This window comes from Gracilinanus agilis, chromosome 3, assembly GCF_016433145.1.
Source record: "Gracilinanus agilis isolate LMUSP501 chromosome 3, AgileGrace, whole genome shotgun sequence".
NCBI lineage: Eukaryota > Metazoa > Chordata > Mammalia > Didelphimorphia > Didelphidae > Gracilinanus > Gracilinanus agilis.
The window spans coordinates 10,813,139-10,834,121 of record NC_058132.1 but is presented as its reverse complement, the minus strand read 5'-3'; the positions used below and the strand labels follow the sequence as shown (position 1 = coordinate 10,834,121).

The following is a 20,983-nucleotide window of genomic DNA, read 5'->3' as shown; positions in this document are numbered from 1 at the left end:
CCCTCTCTCAATAAACCTATTTCTTTTTGGCTCCCAGATTTTGATTCTCTTCTTAGTATTTCTGCTAATAGAATTTTCCCCATAAGACTGATCTCACCTCTGATAAAAAAGAATTTCAGGTAATTATTAAGAATTACTTTGTGCAACTATATGGCAATAAATATGACAATCTAAGTGAAATGGGTGAATATTTACAAAAATATAAATTGCCTAGATTAACAAAAGAGGAAACAGAATACTTAAATAATCCCATCTCAGAAAAAGAAATTGAACAAGTTATTAAGGAACTCCCTAAGAAAAAATTCCTAGGGACAGATGGATTCACAATTGAATTCTATAAAACATTTTAAGAACAACTAGCCCCAATATTATACAAATTATGTGAAAAAATAAGCAAAGAAGGAGTCTCACCCAATTCTTTTTATGACACAAATAGGGTATGGATTCCAGAGTCAGGCACACCAGAAACAGAGAAAGAAAACTACAGACGAATCTCCTTAATACATAGATACAAAAACATTAAATAAGATATTAGCAAAAAGACTACAGTAAGTCATTGCAAGGATTATTCACTATGAGCAGGAGGAATTCCTACCAGGAATGCAAGGATGCTTTAATATTAGGAAAACCAATATTAGGAAAACCAGCCACAAAATTGACCATCTCAATAACCAAACCACAGAAATCACATGATTATCTCAAGAGATGTAGAAAAAGCCTTTGACAATATACAACACCCATTCCTACTGAAAACACTGGGGCCTTCCTCAAAACCATAAACAATATATATTTAAAACCGTCAGAAATTATCATCTGAAATGGGGATGTAGAGATTAAAATTAACATGCAAAATATTAAATATTATATTTATAAATTTTAATTAATAATAAACTAACATAAAAAGCTAAGTAAAAAGGTATTAACCAATCTGCTCACCAGAGCAAAAAAAGAGGGAGGAGTTACAGCAAACTATATACAAATGTGATCACGCAAACATGGAGGGGCAGGAGAGATTAAAGGGAATTTTCGAAAATACTAAGGGACTTATGGGGGATGCAGTCCATCGTTCAGAATCTCCATTTATACAGGGACAAGTTTGAAGCTTTCCCAATAAGATCAGGAGTGAAGTAGGGATGCCCAGTAATACCTCTATAATTTAATAATGGGCTAGAAACACTAACAGTAGTAATTAGAGAAGAAAAAGAAATTAAGGTAGGCAATGAGGAAACCATTATTTTTGCAGATGATATGATGGTATGCTTAAAGAATCCTAGAAAATCAACGAAAAAGCTAGTGGAAATATTAACAAATTTAGCAAAGCTGCAGGGTACAAAATAAACTCACATTAATCATCAGCATTTCGATATATTTCCAACAACACTCAGCAGCAAGATTTAAAAAAAGAAATCATTTAAAATCATTCTAAACAGAATAAAATAAATGGGAATTTATTTACCAAGAAAAACACAGGAATTATATGAAAACAACTACAAAATACTTTTCACACAATTAAAATTAGAGCTAAACAATTGGAAAAATATTAATTGCTCATAGGTAAGACAAGCTAATAGAATAAAAATGATGTTGCTACCAAAATTAATTTACTTATTCAGTGCCCAACCTATTAAACTTTTTTCAAGTTTTCAAGAGTTTTCAAAGTTTTCAGGAAACATTTTTATACAATTATAAAAAAATTATAAAAAAATTTATTTGGAAGAACAAAAGATCAAGAATATCAAGGAAACTAAAGAAAAAAAATCTGAAGAATGGTGGCCTAACAGTACCAGATCTAAAACTGTACTATAAAGCAGTGATCATCAAAACAATCTGATACTGGCTAAGAGAAAGAAGGATCAGTGGATCAATGGAATAGACTTGGCAAATCAAAAAACTAGAAAGCGAGGAAATTAAAAATCCCCAGATGAAAACTAAATTAGAGATCATAAAAATTAAAGGAGAATTTAGTAAAATCAAAAGTAAAAGAAAGATTCAATTAATAAATAAGACCAGAAGCTGGTACTTTTTAAAAACAAATAAAATTGAAAAAGTACTGGTCAATCTAATTTAATAAAAAAGGAAAGAAGAAAACCAAATTAACAGTTTCAAAGATGAAAAGGGAGACCTCACCTCTAATGAAGAATAAATTACGGCAATCATTAAAAACTATTTTGCCCAATTATATGGCAATAAATATGACAATCTAAGTGAAATGGGTGAATATTTACAAAAATATAAATTGCCTAGATTAACAGCAGAAGAAATAGGATATTTAAATAATCCAATATCAGAAAAAGAAATTGAACTCCCTAAGAAAAAAATTGCCAGGACCAGATGGATTCAGAACTGAATTCTATCAAACATTCAAAGAACAACTAATCCCAATACTATACAAATTATTTGACATAATAGGCAAAGAAGGAGTTCTACGAAATTCCTTTTATGACACAAATATGGTACTGACCCCAAAACCAGGTAGATCAAAAACAGAGAAAGAAAACTACAGACCAAACTCCTTAATGAACATAGATGCAAAAATCTTAAATAGAATACTAGCAAAAAGACTCCAGCAAGTGATCAAGAGGGTTATCCATTATGATCAGGTGGGATTTATACCAGGAATGCAAGGATGGCTCAATATTAGGAAAACTATCCACAGAATTGGCCATATCAACAAGTTAACAAACAAAAATCATATGATTCTCAATAGATGCTGAAAAAGCCTTTGACAAAATACAATACCCATTCCTATTGAAAACACTAGAAAGTATAGGAATAGAAGGCCCTTTCCTAAAAATAATGAAGAATAACTATCTAAAACAATCAGCAAGCATCATATGCAATGGGGATAAATTAGAAGCCTTCCCAATAAGATTAGGAGTGAAACAAGGCTGCCCATTATCACCTCTATTATTTAACATTGTACTAGAAACACTAGCAGTAGCAATTAGAGAAGAAAAAGAAATTGAAGGTATTAAAATAGGAAATGAGGAGTCCAAGCTATCACTCTTTCCAGATGATATGGTCTACTTAAAAAATCCTAGAGAATCAACTAAAAAACTAGTGGAAATAATCAACAACTTTAGTAAAGTTGCAGAATATAAAATAAATGCACATAAATCATCAGCATTTCTATATATTTCCAACACATCACAACAAGAAGAGTTAGAGAAACACCATTTAAAATCACCCTAGACAATATAAAACACTTAGGAATCTATCTACCAAAAGAAACACAGGAATTATATGAACAGGAATTATATGGAATGCTTTCCAAACAATTAAAACTAGATCTAAACAACTGGAAAAACATTGATTGCTCATGGGTAGGACGAGCTAACATAATAAAAATGACCATTCTGCCCAAATTAATTTACTTATTTAGTGCCATACCTATCCAACTACCAAAAAACTTTTTTACTGAATTAGAAAAAAATATAACAAAGTTCATTTGGAAGAACAAAAGATCAAGACTATCAAGGGAAATAATTTTAAAAATGTGAAGGAAGGTGGCCTAGCAGTACCAGATCTTAAACTGTATTATAAACAGTGGTCATCAAAACAATATAGTACTGGCTAAGAGACAGAAGGGCGGATCAGTGGAATAGACTTGGGGTAAGTGAGGTCAGCAAGACAGTGTATGATAAACCCAAACAGCCCAGCTTTTAGGACAAAAATCCACTATCTGACAAAAACTGCTGGGAAAATTGGAAAACAATATGGGAGAGATTAGGTTTAGATCAACATCTCACACCTTACACCAAGATAAACTCAGAATGGGTGAATGACTTGAATATAAAGAAGGAAACTATAAGTAAATTAGGTGAACACAGAATAGTATACTTGTCAGATCTTTGGGAAAGAAAAGATTTTAAAACCAAGCAAGAGTTAGAAAAAATTACAAAATGTAAAATAAATAATTTTGATTACATTAAATTAAAAAGGTTTTGTACAAACAAAACGAATGCAACCAAAATTAGAAGGGAATCAACAGATTGAGAAAAAATCTTTATAACAAAAAACTCTGACAAAGGTCTAATTACTCAAATATATAAGGAACTAAAATCAATTGTACAAAAAATCAAGCCATTCCCCAATTGATAAATGGGCAATTTTCAGATACAGAAATCAAAACTATCCACAAGCACATGAGAAAGTGTTCTAAATCTCTTTTAATTAGAGAAATGCAAATCAAAACAACTCTGAGGTACCACCTCACACCTAGCAGATTGGCTAACAGAAAGGAAAGTGGTAAATGTTGGATGGGATGTGGCAAAATTGGGACATTCATGTATTGCTGGTAGAGTTGTGAATTGATCCAACCATTCTGGATGGCAATTTGGAACTATGCCCAAAGGGCTTTAAAAGACTTAATGCTATATTACTACTGGGTTTGTATCCCTAAAAGGTAACAATGAAAAATACTTATACAAAAGAATTTATGGCTGTGATTTTTGTGGTGGCAAAAAAATTGGAAAACGAGTAGATATCCCTCCATTGGGGAATGGCTGAATAAATTTTGGTATACGATGGTGATGGAATACTATTGTGTTATAAGGATTGATGATCTGGAGACTTTCCATATACACTAGGAGAACCTCAATGAACTGATCCAGAGTGAAATCAGCAGAACCAGGAGAACACTGTACACAGAAAGTAAAATGCTGTGGAAAAATCCAATGGAATGGAGACTCTGCTACTAGTAGCAATGCAACAAGCCAGGACACTCCTGAAGGACTTATGTAAAAGAATGCTATCCACCCCGAGAGAAAGAAATATGGGAGTAGAAATGCAAAAGCAAAAGATATGATACCACCTATCACATGTATATATAGGTATGTGATTTGGGGTTGAGGCACTAATCAAGTGACAACATTTGTACAACTCAGTAGAATTCCTTGTCAGCATTTAAAAGGGGAGAAAAGACGGGAAGAAAATGAATCATGTAAACATGGAAAGATTTTAAAATTAATTAATTTTTAAAAAGATCGCTATTACAAATATGAATAATATGGAAATAGGTTTTGAGCAATAATATACATACAACCCAGTGGAATTGTTTGTCAGGTCCTGGAGAAGGAAGAGGAGAGGTAGAGAATACGAATCATATAACCATGGAAAAATATTCTAAATAAATTTTTTTTAAGTTAAAAAATAAAGGAACCAAAATGAAAATTATTGAGAAAGAAACAGTTTAGATAATCTTGTTAGGTTCAAGGTAAATGATTTTAACTGGAAAAGGAAAAACCTAAAGTTTCTCTATGTTAAGTGCATTCTAAGTTCCTGATAAGTTTAATAATATTTGAAAAGCAGACCTTTTAGCCCTCCCTTGGAATTCTCATCCTTTTTCTTCTACTAAAAATATGCATTTTCCTCTCTGTGCCCTCACCTGATCTCACCCCAAACTTCTTTGAAACTCTCCCTGGCAGGCCTGACTGACCTGTCCAAACCACAGAACCTAGAGGTCAGGAGCAGAGACAGATGGAGTGTGTCACTCTGGAGGGTGGATGAATAAATGATTGCATCTGGGCCTGTCTGGAACCTGGGCTGGCTCATTCAGACAGGGTCTACAGAGGCCCTGGAAAACCCCCAAAACACAGCTGGGGATTGTGGGTGACCTTTGAGGTCACACTGACGTGCAGTGATGGCACCCCTGCAGGCTTGGGAAAGACAAGAGGTCTTAATTCTGCTGGATTCCAGCATGGGGAGCTTAGCCAGGGCTGGGAATGGACTTCACTCACCTGGGATGGGGGCCTCGGGGTTCCGGGGACCATTTCCTCTGGCTGCAGGGTCTCTGCTTGGCTCTGACTGTGGTCCTTCAGGGGGTCAGAGGTCCAAGGTGGGGAGACTTCTTTGTGTACACCTGTGGGGAATTAGAGAGGGGGAGGGCTCAGAGGAGCTCTGAGGGCCCTTCCCTAGCCTCAGGGGAGATTCTCCCCAACAGAGGGGGCAGGGAGCCTCAGGCTTGGACAGGACTCTTGGACTGGCCAGAAAGAAGCCTCCCCGCCCCCTCTGCTGTTCTCTTTGGCTTCATTCTATTCAGAAACTGCATTGGGTGCACAGGGTGGATTGTGGGGGAATGCTAAGACGAGAGGTTGCTGGGTAATGGGGCCGCCTGCAGGAAACACTGGACAGGGAGACGGGCATCAGGTGGGAGTTGAGGAGAAACGTGTTGGCATTTGTTCTGTGACTCAAATCAGAGCTCCTTCCATAGCGTGTGGGCACGGGCATCCCCCCAACTCCAAGCAGGGTCAGGTTGGCTTCTTCTCCCCTGGGACCTATGGGGAAGGGCCCGGACCAGCCCCGCCTCCATCCTGTGACTGCACTCCTTCCCTCAACGTCCCCCCTCTGCCTGCTGCCTCCGGTTGAGGGGTGGTGGTGGTAAAGAGGGGGCCCATTCTCTCCTCTGGGGGAGAGCAAAGCCCCTCCATGGCTCTTGATCCAGACAGAACCGCGCCCGCCTGACACCGGCACTTCTGTATTTCTCCCTTTTCTATGGTTCTTTAAAGTGATGAACAGACACCGAGACACCCAAGAGGCATAGACACAGGGAGACAGCGACATCCCCCTCCCTCCCCCCACCGATCCTGCCCCGCTTCTCTGGTTGCACATGCACCGAATTTCTCCCTTCCCCCACCACCCAGCTCTTAACTTCCAGGCTGAGTTACCCGCAACTGGTCCACCCGGGTCTTCTCTCTCCCCAGGAATTGGGGAGCAGAAAGTCTCCACTAAGAAAGCCCAGGTTGCAACTTTTGCATTGAGTCTCTTCCCTAACCCACTCAAGACGAAACCTAAACTCTTCTGCACTCTAGGAGCAGAAACAACACTGAGATTCCCAGCATGCCCTAGGACTGCACCGGGGGAGGTGCCAAGACTTCGGTGAAGACAGGTCCCGGGCATTCTGGGAAATGGAGTCTTCCACAAAGGGAGTGCCAAGGTTTGGAGGGCGTTGTGCGAGAGGCATTCTGGGAAATGTAGTCTTACTTCCTGGACCTCTAGTTTTGGAGCCCTGGTGGAGGAGGGGCCCCGCACCAAGTTCTCCCCAGTCTCCCAGGCTGCAGTCCCGTCCTTTTAGTTTCCTTTCTGGCAGTTTTAGCTTTGATCCTCCTCGGCCTCCTTCCTGTGATATAGGAGGCGGCCATGGAAAGAAACACGGAAGCATTTCGGAGGAGAGCTCAGATCTCGGGTGAGAAGGGACCCAAGAAGCCCCTGAGCCCGACCTCCTCATCTCAGGGAGGCCCAAACTGAGGCAGACAGGCTGGTCCTTGTCCTGAATTAGGGGCGGGAGGATGGCTGGTTCCGGTGCTGTATTGATGCTAATAGCAGGGCCCTGGCGTGGAAAAGCCCCAATTCCTGTATTTTAGGAACAATTACTGTGTATTTCTCTGCCAGACCGGGCTCTGAGATCCCATCTAGTCTATGGCTCTTTGCACTTCCTTTGCCTTAAGCATCCCAAAGAACTTCTTCCTCTTCCACTGAATTTGGTAACTGAATGAAGGGGGCAAAGAGTGTTTTCAGGCTCGAGAGGTAACCTTTCCGTGTCCCCCTGTGTGTGGACAAGGGCTGAGGCTTGGCTGGACCATCTCCTCATCAGGCATTCACCATTTAGGGGTGTCGTGGGGTGCTCCAGGGAGGGGCTGGATAAGGAGCTCCTCAAACTCTGTTAAACTGCCTGAGCAAGATCTGGGCTCTCTCGTCAATGGGGAGGCCCCTGACTCTAGGAGGGCTGGCCACTGTCTTGGAATCTGGTCCTTCCTGGTTCTGAGCATATCTGTCCAGCTTGGCCCTCTGTCCACACCCTCCTCTGGAGCCCAGCTTCTCTCTATCTCTCTTCTCCCTGGGTTTTAGGCACTATTTTTGTATCCCTCATTCCACAGGAAATGAATTCATCACAGCCAGCATTTCTATGGCCTTCAGGGATTCATCACCATTACCTTACTGGGTTGATGCTCCATTTTACAGATGGGGAAAGTAAGGCAGAGATGCAGTGACTTCTCCAGAGTCACACAACCACCAGTTGTCTCAGGTGGGATTCCACCTCAGATCTTCTTGATTCTATCCACATTTCCCTTTATTTCCAGGGGTTCAAATAAAGGTACTGTGGAGTCAAACCTACTCTTGCTAGAGCAACAGAGATTGGCCCTCATTTTATGTGAATAAAACCATGAAATGTTAATGAAAGAACATTAACCAAGCCTATTCTATGTGGGATCCATGCCTGGCATCCTGCCAACTCAAACTTAGCAATAAGAGACAGAATTTGAACCCAGGACTAAGAAGTTTAAGCCCGTTGATCTTGCTTCTTCTTGCACCATGCTGGTTCTCAAATATATAATGAGGGTGAGAGTGGACATGTGTGTGTGTTAGGATTCTGGCCATCTCCTGGGGTCATTGAATTGGACCTGGAAGGGATGCTGCATATCACCTGGGCTGACTCTTTTGTTTCACAGAAGAACATACTGAGGTTGGAGGAAAGAGAAAAACATGTAAAAGCCAGAATCTGAATCCAGGTGCTCTGAGTGTTCCTCATGGGGCACAGGAGGGAGGTATATGCCTGGCCTTCAGGACTACCAGCCACCTCCTTTCCTCTCTCAGCAGAGGACATCAGAGGGGATCCTGGATCAGCCACTTCTTATCTGACTGTTTCTGAGGATCTAAACATATAAGGTTGGCGTGGGAGGTCTAAGAGGGGTGGGAATGAGAAGGCAGATGGAAGAGGATTGCCAATGGCGTTGGACCTTTTCTGCATAAAAAACATTTAGGAAATTCTTCCTTGTGTCCAGGCCAGAGCTAAGGAAAATACAAACAGCCCAGGGAACATCAATACCAAAATAAAGACATTCCCTGGGCTCCAGCAGCTAAACTTTCAAAGGAGAATAGTGGCCATTGAGGGGGCTTTTGCCTGGGAAGTTCCTTGGCTGGAGAGGGGGGCCTCACTGTACAGACTGACATCCAGCATTCAGGTACAGGAACAGAGTGATTTGCTTTTAGTTGTTGTTGGCTGAACTGGAGAAGAGAAAGGACGCCAAAACCAGGACTGGGCTGGGGAGGTTGAGTGGCAGAAATGTACTAAGAGTGGAGAGTGAATTAATGGTTTCCTGAAGCAACCCTTCACCAGTGATGGGGGAGACATGGACACTAGGGAGCACTGCAGAGTCTCAGGGAGCCAAAAGTATGGGCAGGACTGCCAGGTGGATACTTGTCTGCCCAGTTTTGACTAATTTAGGAAAAGATATTTTACCCTCTGACTAAAATCCCTGGAGGAGGAGGAGGCAGGGAGGGAGGAAGAAAAAGATGGAGGCAGAAAGATAAAGACTAGAGGCAGAGATAAACAAGAGACAGAGAGAAAGTCAAGAGAGAAAGAGAGATAAACCCAGATAGAGAGATAAAGAGCAAGACAGAGAAGGGGTTAAAAAGAAGGGACAGAGAAAGGGAGAAAAAGACAAGAGAGAGAGAGAGGTAAAGACTAGAGACAGAGACAGAGAAATAAATATAAAAGACAGGAGAGAAAGAGAAGAGACAAAGAGATAAAAAGGAAGAAGGGAAGAGAAAGAGGCAAAGGAACGAAACAGAGGGAGAAAAAGACGAGAGGAATACCGTACAGAGGTACAGAGAGGGAGAGGAAAGAAGGGAGGGAGGAGGGAGAAAGAAGGAGAGTTTTCTAAATAATTGGAAATTCTTAATACCAGTTTCAGAATGCCCTGAGGTCACTAAGTGCCCTGCTATCTGGAATCAAAACAGGTATTAGATAGGCAGCTAGGTGACTCATTGGATTGAGAGTCAATCAGACAAAGGGGCAGCAGGTCCTAGTTGAAATCTGCTCTCAGATCCTTCCTAGCTTTGCAGCCCTGGAAAAGGTCCTTAAGCCCACTTGCCTAGTCCCTACCACTCTTCTGCCTTGAAGGTAAGAGTTATACAAAGATTAGTAGAGTAAAAGGATTATTTCTATAAACAACTTAAAATAGGATTGTGTAATAAAGGGGTAAACAGGCTGCTATTAGGGGAGCTGATGGTACCAGTGAGACACCTGGGCCAGAGAGCTTGAAACTATAGTAACTGATGATTTGAGACAGCCAGGGATGTATATGCCTGAGCAGTGATGCCCAGTCAGTCTCCCTGCTGTCTGCAGGCCCCTTTTAGGTGGAGAGTGAGGAGCCCCTCCCTGCTGGAGTGAAAGCAGTAACCAATAGGAACTGAAGCTCTCACACTTCCTGAATAAAATGGATGCCTGGCCAATTCTCCCTCTGAAGTCAGGTGGTTGCTATCTTCCCCCTTTACAGCCCCTTAGCCCTGGATGATGTTACAAATAACTATAGAAGCTCACAGTATCAGGCTAAGGGTTTTTTTTAAACACAGGAGGGAAAACAGAGGAAAGAGGATTAGGGTCTGGAGAAGCTGTTGCTAAGGGTGACTGGCCAGTGTTGGCAATGGGCCTCGGAAGGGAAGATCAGGCCGAGGGAACCAGCCCCTCAGCCAGGGATAATTTCCATTGCCCTGATGTTAAATGGTCCACCAGCTAGACAGATAAGGTTGATGATTTGGTTTAGGGGTGTCCCTGTTGCTAGGCTGACCTAACCTAATTTCCTGCCCAAGATCCTCCTCCCTCAACCTGGGGCCCCAAGGGAAATCCAGGGGTAGCTGGGTGTCTGGGTGAGGTCAAGGAAATCAGAACCCCCAGGTTGGTTCTCCAGGGGTACTTATAGTCCCAGATCCAACAGCCAGGTCTTGAGACTGGGACTTGCTGGGCCAAAGTTCCATTCTCCTAACTGCCATGATTGCCTAGGGTAATCTTGCAAATGCAAGGGATCTTGCATAAATCCTGCATTACAATTATTAAGGGAAGGGTCAGAGCCGGATATGAAGGAAGGCAGATACAGTTTGTGCGAGGTAAACTTTCTGTGGTTACTCCGTGTAAAATTGTAGCTTGAGATTTTTACCTCCTGAAACTGGAGGGAGGATGAATGTGAAGCAGGCTGGTGACAAACATGGATCTAGTTCTTTGAAAGGAAATAGGGATAATGTTGTAGGGAAGTAGGAATTTAGATACGGAGCACTGATTAAATGAGAATTTTTCTTTCTTTTGACATGCTCACAGTTTTAAGGAAGAACTATAATGCTGGCAAATATAATGATTCAGGCAGGCTATGTAATTTACCCTCATGATCTCACTTGTCGAAAGGGCAATACAGAAATATCACCACTTAAGAAGTCTACTATTCTGCTTTGTATATGGCAGGCAGTATATAAATTTTAATTCTTCTTCTTCTTTAAATTCTTACCTTTGTCTTGGAATCAATACTGTGTATTTGTTCTTATGAATAAGAGTGGTAAAGGTCTAGGCAATTGAGGTTAAGTGATTTGCCCAGGGTCATACAGCTTGCAAGTGTCTGAGGCCAGATGTGAACCCAGAACCACTCTAGGCCTGGCTGTCAACATACTGAAACATCTTGCTATCTCTATTGTTATTCTTATTAGTGCTTTCATGGAAAAGAACTACTTCATATTAGATGACCTCATGAAGGGTTTTAGACATGACTAAAAATTCAAAAAGAAATAAGTGGAAGCAATTCTCTGATAGGGAATTTGAAGAGATGATACAGAAGATTCACTTCAGGTTTCAAACTCAAAATATTTTTATGAAAAGGTGAAATTTGGCAAACTCTGGTAAAGATATGGTACAGAAAGGCCACTTCTACAATCTGGATGCTAGATTATGAACTAAACTTTTAAGAAAGTAAGAAAATATACATTTGGAAAAAATCATGTATTTTATCTGCCTGGTTGATCTCACATTTTAATCATAGAAAGCATTGTTTTCTGAATTTTAATTTCAGTTCTAAACCTAATTCTGAAGCATCAAGTTTCATTCTGATTTTTTTGCTATGCCTATGAAAATGATGAAACAGTTTGTTAAGGTTTTTGTATCACTGTACTAATATTATATTATATTGATTGTAATATTATAATTTATAATACAAAATGATATAACAATCTATTATAAAATTATAATATAACACAATGTATAATATTCTACTATATGGATAATGTTAAAAATAAATCAATATTTAATTGGCTATATTTGAGAGGAAAAAATTGAAGAGATCTAGTTAAATCTCCTTGTTTCCTTATGAGTTATAAGAGCAAAGGAAATTCTTATCCTCTTCTCCATTATAACATCTCTGATTAGATGGACAGTAATTATTAGGAGAAATTAGGAATTTGTTCAGCTTGTACAACTGTTTTTTGCATAGCATTCTCAGTTTAACCAATAAAAAATATGAGGGCATTTCTCCAAGGGTATTTATGTATAATAAATATCCAAGTATAATAAACTCCAAGGTTTATTAATGAGGGAATGAGATTCCCATGAACAAAAAATGAGTCTCCTTCATCAGTCCCTTGAGAAAAAAAATTGTTTCTTGCCCCCTTGACTTCAAGGAAGTTGTGTCCTTTCTCTGACTGACCCAGCAGCTCAAACTTAAGACCTCCACGCAAGTCTTTATTGGTCCACGCAATCAGGGACTAAGTGGACTTAGAAACCTCAAATCCTCTCTCATTACTTCATCCCAGAAGGGCTGGATCTCAGCTCAGACCCAGAATTCAGCCAGCTGCATCATGAAATTCAGTCTTTGGATATAATGGAATGAACAGTAGGGATCAGGGCCACTATCCATTCCATATCTTCCCCATGAGTTATTTTCTTTGTTTGTAAGATCCTATGTGCCAGCAAACCACAAAAAAACAAAGCAAGTATCAATTCACTTGGGGCAAAGAAATGCTAAAGAAATTGTAATAGATGAATGCCATGAAATAGTGAGGAGGAACGACAAACACCAGGATTCCAGAGAAAAAGTCCTTATCATTATAGTATTTTATGTATCTGCTACAGCAAGAGGCCTTTCTCGGGAATTAGATTTATTGAGTCTTCTCTCTAGAATGATGTGTCCAGCATAGTAGAGTGTAAGATTAAAATTAATATCCAGTACTCCAAGTATCATTTTTTATAAGATTTATTAATAATCACTTGAAGTAGAGGAAAGAGATAGCCTGAGCAAAGAGCAGTTTTCCCCAGACTGTGTTCCTGGAAGAGAGTTACAGAAACTTTTATCTTTAAAACATAAGCATGTATGCAATGTGAGGACAAAAGGAAAGGGATTCTGGGAGATGAAGTCCAGGGATACAAGATTCTAATTACACATTCTCCCCTGTGATCCTTTGAGAAACTAGTCTTCCCAATGGATCAGTACACACACAACCAACTTATAACTCTAAAGATTTTTAACTAAAGGTACATACAATATTGCAGTTTCTAAAGGAAAATTACAATGATTTGGGGATAAAAGGGAAATAAAAGAGAAAAAGAATAAAACCAATGATTGCTGTATTTGCACAAAGCCAATTAGGGGGCAGTCCCCTTTGGCATAAGAGTATACATTCAAAACAAATGTGTTCAACCCCCCACAGTTCAAGTTCACCACATCCCAAAGTTCACTCTGGGTCTTTTGGTGCAGTATGTGGTCTCTGCAGGCATCTTCATGGCGCCTTCTCCAGATAGTTCACTTTCTGGATTTGGGGAGGTAGCAAGTTTTTTATCCTATAATTACTCTCAAAAAAATTTAAACTTTGCATCATAGGATAATAATACAATCCCGCCTGAGGAGGGTGGTAACAAACACATGGATCACTCAGGGATACATGGCTGAGTTATGAGGTATATGAATCAATTGGCAAATGAAAATCAAAATTATCCAAAAAATCTAAATAAAAAATAAAAAATAACTTCTGGATGAAATATAAAATATCAAAGTCTTATGTGTAAAGATTTTAAAGTAAGGAAAAACAATCCTATAATAGGTCCTTGAATCAGGGTCTGATTAAAGTGATTTATGTCACATAAGCCTATAGTACTAATTATACACTTACTCAATTAGCAGCCAGGACTACAGAAAATTTGCCACACTATGAAAGAAAGAAAATGGACTAGATTTTAGCAACAAATTGGAAATAGCATTCCCTGGTCTGATTTACCTTTTCTCTCAGGGATACTGGAGCGAGGATGGCAGCCAAAGTGAGGTGCTTGATAGAATGTGGGACGGGGAAGATCTGCATATGGTGTATGTCAAACAGCCACAACTTCAAACCCCCCAAAAGGTCAAGTCCTATGTTTTGGTGCAGAATCTCATCAATCTCACCAGGATTGGTTTGTCTCTTTGACCGTGTGCTTGTTGGCACTATGCAGGTTAACATTGTGCTTCATTGGCATTGTGAAGTGGCTCTTTTTGTAATCCTTTCTCCTGGAATCAGACACAGTCATTAAGCAAAGTCCTATGATATTTAAACAATGATTAGCAGGTTTCTACAGTCTAAAGCTTTGGGGTATGCGTTGACATTAGGGCTAAAGGACATTTTAAATTTATCCTAGTGCAAAATTAAAAAAAAACCCTTACTACTGGTAACATGTGCTTGAAAATGAGAGAAAAATGCAAAAAAAATGAGAAAAAACCTCAGATACTATATTGCACATACAATAGAAAAGAATAATAATGAAAATGTTTTAAAAATAAAAATATATAGTTTACAATCAGTGACCCACCATGTCAGCCAAGGAGAGGTGGAATACAAAGGTCTCTCATCCAAAAATAAGATCCATTTCTTTTTTAACTTGGCCATGATCCACAGTGTAAGTGCCAATGATTTTCACAAAGTAACAGCTTCAGGGGGTAGCTAGGTGGCTCAGTGGATTGAGAGCCAGGCCTAGAGATGGGAGGTCTTGGGTTCAAATGTGACCTCAGCTTCCTAGCTGTGTGACTCTAGGGAAGTCATCTGACCCTCATTACCTAGCTATTACCACTCTTCTGCCTTGGAACCAATACACAGTATTGATTCTAAGACAGAAGGTAAGGGTTTTTTAAAAAAAGTAACAGCTTTATAAAACAGTAGTACAACAGGTAATGCATATTCAAAGAAATACCAAAATTCTCAAATTTCACAAAAAGAACATCAAATTCTCTAATACGGACACAAGTTTTATCCAACTAGTTTATGGACTTTTATAATGGTATTTTCTCCAGTTCAAACATAGGGGAAAGGTACAAATAGACACAATATAACAGAATATATAGCTAAATAGCCAAAACACAGTAACTGAAAATGATTCAGTATATCAAAAGATATTAGATTAGATTAATATGTGAACTTAAAAAACAAAATTGAATTTTAAAGCAAACACTCAGCAAATACAATAAACGTGACAGGATACAGGCACTGAATTCAAGAGTCCTTTTCTCCAATTCCAATAAAAACTTGTTTACTATTTGGTGGGGAACAAAACTGAAACAGTTAACATCCTTAAAATAATGGAGTCTGAAAAGACTTAACATTTACCTCCAGATCTCATTAATGTTCCTTCCCCTCCCCAGTATCATCATCCATTTAGATTCCTTTGGTCACACCTCTGGGGTTCCCCATATACACACTAAGCATAATGTGGATGAATCCCATATTGGGTATGTTACAGCGCCTGGGCAGGCCAAAATGACAAAGGGGTGTAAGGAGCTGAATAACCTCTGAATTGTAGGATTACCTAAACTAATTGCAAGGACCAGTATCCCCAGGAACAGTAGGAAGAAAAGACACCCTAAAACTGGGAGCTGCGTGAGCTCAGTAAGGCTCTCCAGAAACAGGAGTTGTTTGAGATAGACACCAAACTGGGCAATGCTTCCAATCTCTACTTCCTGTCTATAGGTGGCTCTACCTTAGTATGCACTGCTTAATGTTAAGAGGTTTGGAAGAGTAACCTTCCTTCTGTAATGAGGGGGTGTTTTGGGAGGAGGGGGATATAGTTGAGAACCAGCAGGTGAAGTATGGAGGTCCCCTCCTCCCTCACAGCAGCCCCTAATAGTGAGAGACTAAATGGGATCCCCCTTGGAAACATTGGATCCTGGAAGTGCATGTGGCTGTTGAGGGTCTGAAGGAATGAAAACCCCTCAAGGAGAAGCAAGTGATATCCCAATTTGGTTGGTACAAGTCAAGGAACACAGAAACTTCCTCTTCCTCCCAACAGTTGGTCAGGCTCAAGATGGAGATCAACCTGACCAGGCTATTTCACTACCTCCCAACCTAGTCTCTCCCAATGAATCCTAACACTGATCTTATTTAAAGATATTTATTCTGGATCAACAAGGGTGAAGGTATTGAGGTGAGGTGTTTGTAGGAAAGGGGGCACATTGATCCATAACTCAGCTCTGTCACTCTGGAGAGTCTCAGATCCCTAAGGAGAGCCAAGGTATCCCTCATCCAGAATTTCTCCTGACCAATTCCACTAATAATATTATCTACAAGCTATATTTGTTATAGAATCTAGGTGGGACACAGCTAGGCAAAAGCCTGTGGCAAGTGGGGTTCAAGGAACTGCTCCCTAAAGATTCCAGTACCCTAAACACAGTTAAGCACTGCTGGTGATATGAATGCTAGGAAACCAAGATGTCACAGAGCAGGTCTTCTGTTCAGGTCAGGAAACTCAAAGACCTCTTCAGGGAATCACAGAGCTCGGATCCATGTCCTTTCCTCTGGCTGGAACCCCTCAAAAAGCCCCGCTTTGGTTCTCCTCTCCCAGAATTCTCTGCTATTCCGTCGGTTACTTTGGCTCTCCTTCACCCCAACATTCTATGGCTCTTTTTTCAAAAGTCAGTGCTTGCCTTAGTCTTACACTTCTCCTTACCCCCAGGGATAAAATCAGTGGCCCATAATACCTGAATTGCCCATCAGCTTAAAAATTGACTTGGAAGCTAGACAGGGTGGGGCTGGGAAGAGTGGAAGGGGCTGCTCTTGAAAAAAAAAACTTGGTTTGGGAAGCTGCAGAAAGCAAGGGAAAAAGGGATTCCTCCATACAGGAACCCTGGTGTATCCCTTTCAGCAAGGATCCCCAAGCAAAGGCATGCAAACAAAAGTGGTGGGCAAGCAGGCAGGGTGGCCAGGGAAAAACTGCAGGAGCAAACAGCAGCTGTGGCAGTAGCAGCCTGAGGAGCGGGAGCAACAGCGGAGCCACTAGAGCCTAGGGTGGGCAACACATTGCTCCCTGATCTCAGGGTGGATGGGTGCAGCAAAAACAAGCAGCACTGAAAAACTCCAAAGAGAGGTCCCCAAGAGTCAAGGATGAGCTTGAAGTGAAGCCTTTCTGGCAACTACTGCTTATAGAGCCCTTTATTCTGGGAAGAACATTGTTCTCAACTGATCATACCTGCGTTCTTCCCCAACATTGGATATTTTACTTTTTTTTACCACAATTACATGTAACAACATCCAACATTTAAAAAATAGTTGGTTTTGGATTTTCTTCTCCCAGCCTAAAGGATGGTAAGCAATCTGATATAAAACCATCCGCATATTGATCTTTTTGTGGAAGAAAATTTAAAAAAAATTAAGAAAGTAAGACATTTTTCTTTGGTCTGCATTCAGATTACTTTAGTTCTTCCTCTGGAGGCAGATGACTTTTTTATTATGAGTTTTAGGGAATGTTTTGGATCATTGCATTTTTGAGAAAGGCTAAAAATATAGTTGTCTGTCGTACAGTATTGCTCTCTCTTTGTACAATGTTCTCCTGTGTCTGCTTACTTCAACTTGCATCAGTTCCTGTAAATCTTTCTAGGTTTTTCTGAGCTCCTCCTGCTTGAAGTTAATTGTAACAGAACAATATCCTGTTACAGTCATATGCCACAATTTATGTAGTCATTTCCCAATTGATAGGTTTCTCTTTACTTTCTAATTCTTTCCAACTCAAAACAAGAGCTGCTTTAAGTGTTTTGTTTTGTTTTTAGCCAGAGAGGTCCTTTTGCTTTGTCTTTTGTGTTGCCCTTTGGACATAGTTCCAAACTGCTCTCTCCAGAATGGTTGAATCAGTTCACAGCTCCCCCAGTAGTTCAAGAGTATCTCAATTTTCCCACATCTCCCCTAACCCCTCTCATGTTCTTTTTCTGTCATAATAGCTAATCTTCTAGATGTGGGCTGATCCTTCAGACTTGTTTTAATTTTCATTTCTCTAATTAAAAGTGATCACACTCCACTTAAGGAAAATGCATCCACCTAGAGCCCATTCATAAGGTTTCTCTGCACTATGAATCCTCTGATATAAAGTGATGATGTCTGACTGAAAGTCTTCCCACTGGGAATCCATCTAGAATTGGTTTCCTCAGAAAAAAATTTTCTCCTACTGGATAAACTCTGAAGTCTCCATTTGAATGTCTTCCCTCATTTATGACAGTGACAAGACTTCTATCCAAAAGGAATTCTCAGGCTGGGAATAAGAGATGATTGCTGCCTGAAGGCCTTACCATATTAATTCTACTCCTAAAGTTTCTCTCCAGTGTAGATCCTCTTCTGTTAAATAAGCTAAGAGTGGCAACTAGAAGCTCATCCTCACTCATGATGTTTCTCTCCAGTGGGGATTCCCTAATGTGCAGCAAGATGGCCCCTCTGAGTAAAGTCTTTCCATGCTGTTTACATTTATAAGGTTTCTCTTCATTGTGGATAATCTGATGTGCAGCAAGCTCAGAGTTCTGAATGAAGGTCATTCCACTTTTATCACTCCCAGAAACCATTTATACAGGATTACTGTTTGGATGTCTAATGAGGTCTGAAGGCTACTCTGTCTAGATTAACTTGAAAAATGGGCATTTTAGGAGATGTCCATGGGACTGAAGAAGTTTTTCTTCTTCACAAAAGCATTTGCTGTGTTCACTATCCTGAGGTTATTTTCTTGTACTGAATAAGGATTGAATATTGTCTAAATTTCTCTACAGTTTCATCTAATTCCCATTTACACTTTGGATTTTTATTTACCTTGATATTAGTCACATATTTCTCTCCAAATGAAGTCATGAGGAGCCTCATTCATGTATCTTTGGGGGTCAGATCCTTCCACAAAAAGGCTCATTTTGGAGACATCTCCTTCACTTCAGAACTGGTCTCAGCCTCTGAAGAAAACAAATAATAGTATTAACACAGAAATATAAATATTTTCCTTTAATGGGAGAAAGAAAATTTATTTTTATTCTATTTCCCCAGTGAAAGAGGACTTTTAAAGTCTGAAACAAGCAGAATCAATCTTTGGATGCACCACTTTGTTATATCTGCAAGATTGTTGATTTTAGAAATAACTTCATGAACAATAACACTGAAAGCTCACAATGAAACTGTGACACAGGCAGGTCCAGGATTCTCATCACCCTTCACAATTCAGGCCAAGAGCTCAGAATGGAGGAGGGTCGTGACCAGTCTCCCTGTAGCTAGATTACAAATCAGTCCCTGTACCTGAATGTGCTCTGTGTTTAGTAGAAGACAGTCTTTCTCCATTGCAGTTACTAGCTTTCCTTTAAATGTCACTTGTCAATTATACTTACAATTTTGTCAGTCTCAGGTAACCTTTCAGGTATTCTGTTCTCATCATTTTGTAGGCACTATCACATGGTCATTCTTGGTAAAATTTATGTGCAAGGCTTAGAAATAGAATACTCTTTTTACCTCTCATACCGTAATTTTAAATGTGGAATAAAAATGTCCTTTTCTCTTCAGATCCAAAGATATTATGCCATTTAGTGCAGATACACTAAACATTCATCTAATTTAACAATATACCGTCTATTATGTCTCATACCCTATACTGAATCCATCATCCAACAGCATGATTCAGGATTAGTTTTCTTGGACGACAGCCCTTTTGGGGGTTCTGGACTCTGGAGGTTTAGTATGATGTCCAAGGGGTCAAAGCTAAGAATTCTTTAATGGTTGCTTATGCAGTGAAGAACTGCCCAATTTACTAACAATATCTTCCAAAGGGCAAGGGGCTGCCTTGGGAGGTACAGGATTCCCTTTAATGCCCATATGAAAGGAAAAGCTGCCTGGATATTAATAGAGATTTTGCACACAAAATTCAGGTCTAGGTAGAGGCTAGAAGTAGATAAAAATCTCTTTTCCCTTTTTCATCATTATGATTTCTTCCTTAAAACATGATTTCTCTTTCTGTAATCTATATTTCACCTTCCTTCATTTCTATTAGAAAGAATTAAGACTTTTCCCCTTCATTTTGTAGATTCTAAAGAATTTACAAAAGTGTCCTTTTCACTAGGGTCTCCTGAGTTGTGATTCTTCATTATACTGTATTTCTTCCTAGTATGAGCAGTCAGTATAAGAAGGCCTTGCCATTCACTCTGGCTGCAGGCTCCCAGCTTGGACCAGGTCTTTGTTTCCTCTTGTCTGAGCTAGAAGGAACAGGGATCCCAGAGTGGGAGATGTCTTTCTCTTTCTTCCTAGGCAGGATGCTGCCCTACAGGCATTTATACAGGGTGAAAACCCAAAGGAGTAACAAAGCCCCTGGCCCTGCCCCCAGGGGGAGACTCCAACCAAAAGAAGAGGAGGGCAGCAGGTAGGATCAGACTAGAAAAGGAAGGTCAGAAATCTAAGACTACTTCTCAGACTCACTTATTCCTTCTTTATGGTTCCATTCCAGTCCCTCATCATCCTGCAGAGGCCCAGAAGGCAGAAGGGGCCAGGGATCCCAGAGCAGATGAGACCAGTTGGAGCATCCATGACTCCTGAAATCAAGGGATAGGATGGATGACATGTGAAAGTCCTATAGCTGTGATCCAGTGATAAGGCTGGGAATGCCCCTCCAGGGTCTTGGAGATATAATGGGAGCCAGAACAATACTAGTGATGTGGGCTGGCAGTGCTAAATGGTGCTTGAAAATCTTAGAAATGCTTTGAAATCTTTTTTATTGGTGCTTTTAGATCTTATGCTTTTTAATAGCAGAGAATGCAAATTGGAATGTAGAAAAGTAGATGTCTTCCTAGGCTTTCTCTGTGCATTTCCTCCAGGTTGATAAGGGTTGCTTGACAATCCAAACCTGAATTGTGGGAGGAGCACCTGAGGTAACCTGAAGGCTAAGGGATGATATTATGGCTTAGTCCCCTTCTATAAGATATTGCAAGTC

At 40.1% G+C, this 20,983-nt stretch overlaps 1 long non-coding RNA gene and 1 pseudogene across 1 annotated transcript; one reads left to right on the top strand and one right to left on the bottom strand.

The window, feature by feature from the left end:
- The window catches only part of LOC123240731, a 139,440-nt pseudogene that overhangs the window by 68,515 nt on the left and 49,942 nt on the right, over positions 1 to 20,983 (bottom strand).
- On the top strand, positions 7,035 to 8,112 carry LOC123239862. The gene is made up of 2 exons (XR_006505749.1): positions 7,035 to 7,183; positions 7,875 to 8,112. It is a non-coding gene; the product is annotated as an uncharacterized LOC123239862 (long non-coding RNA).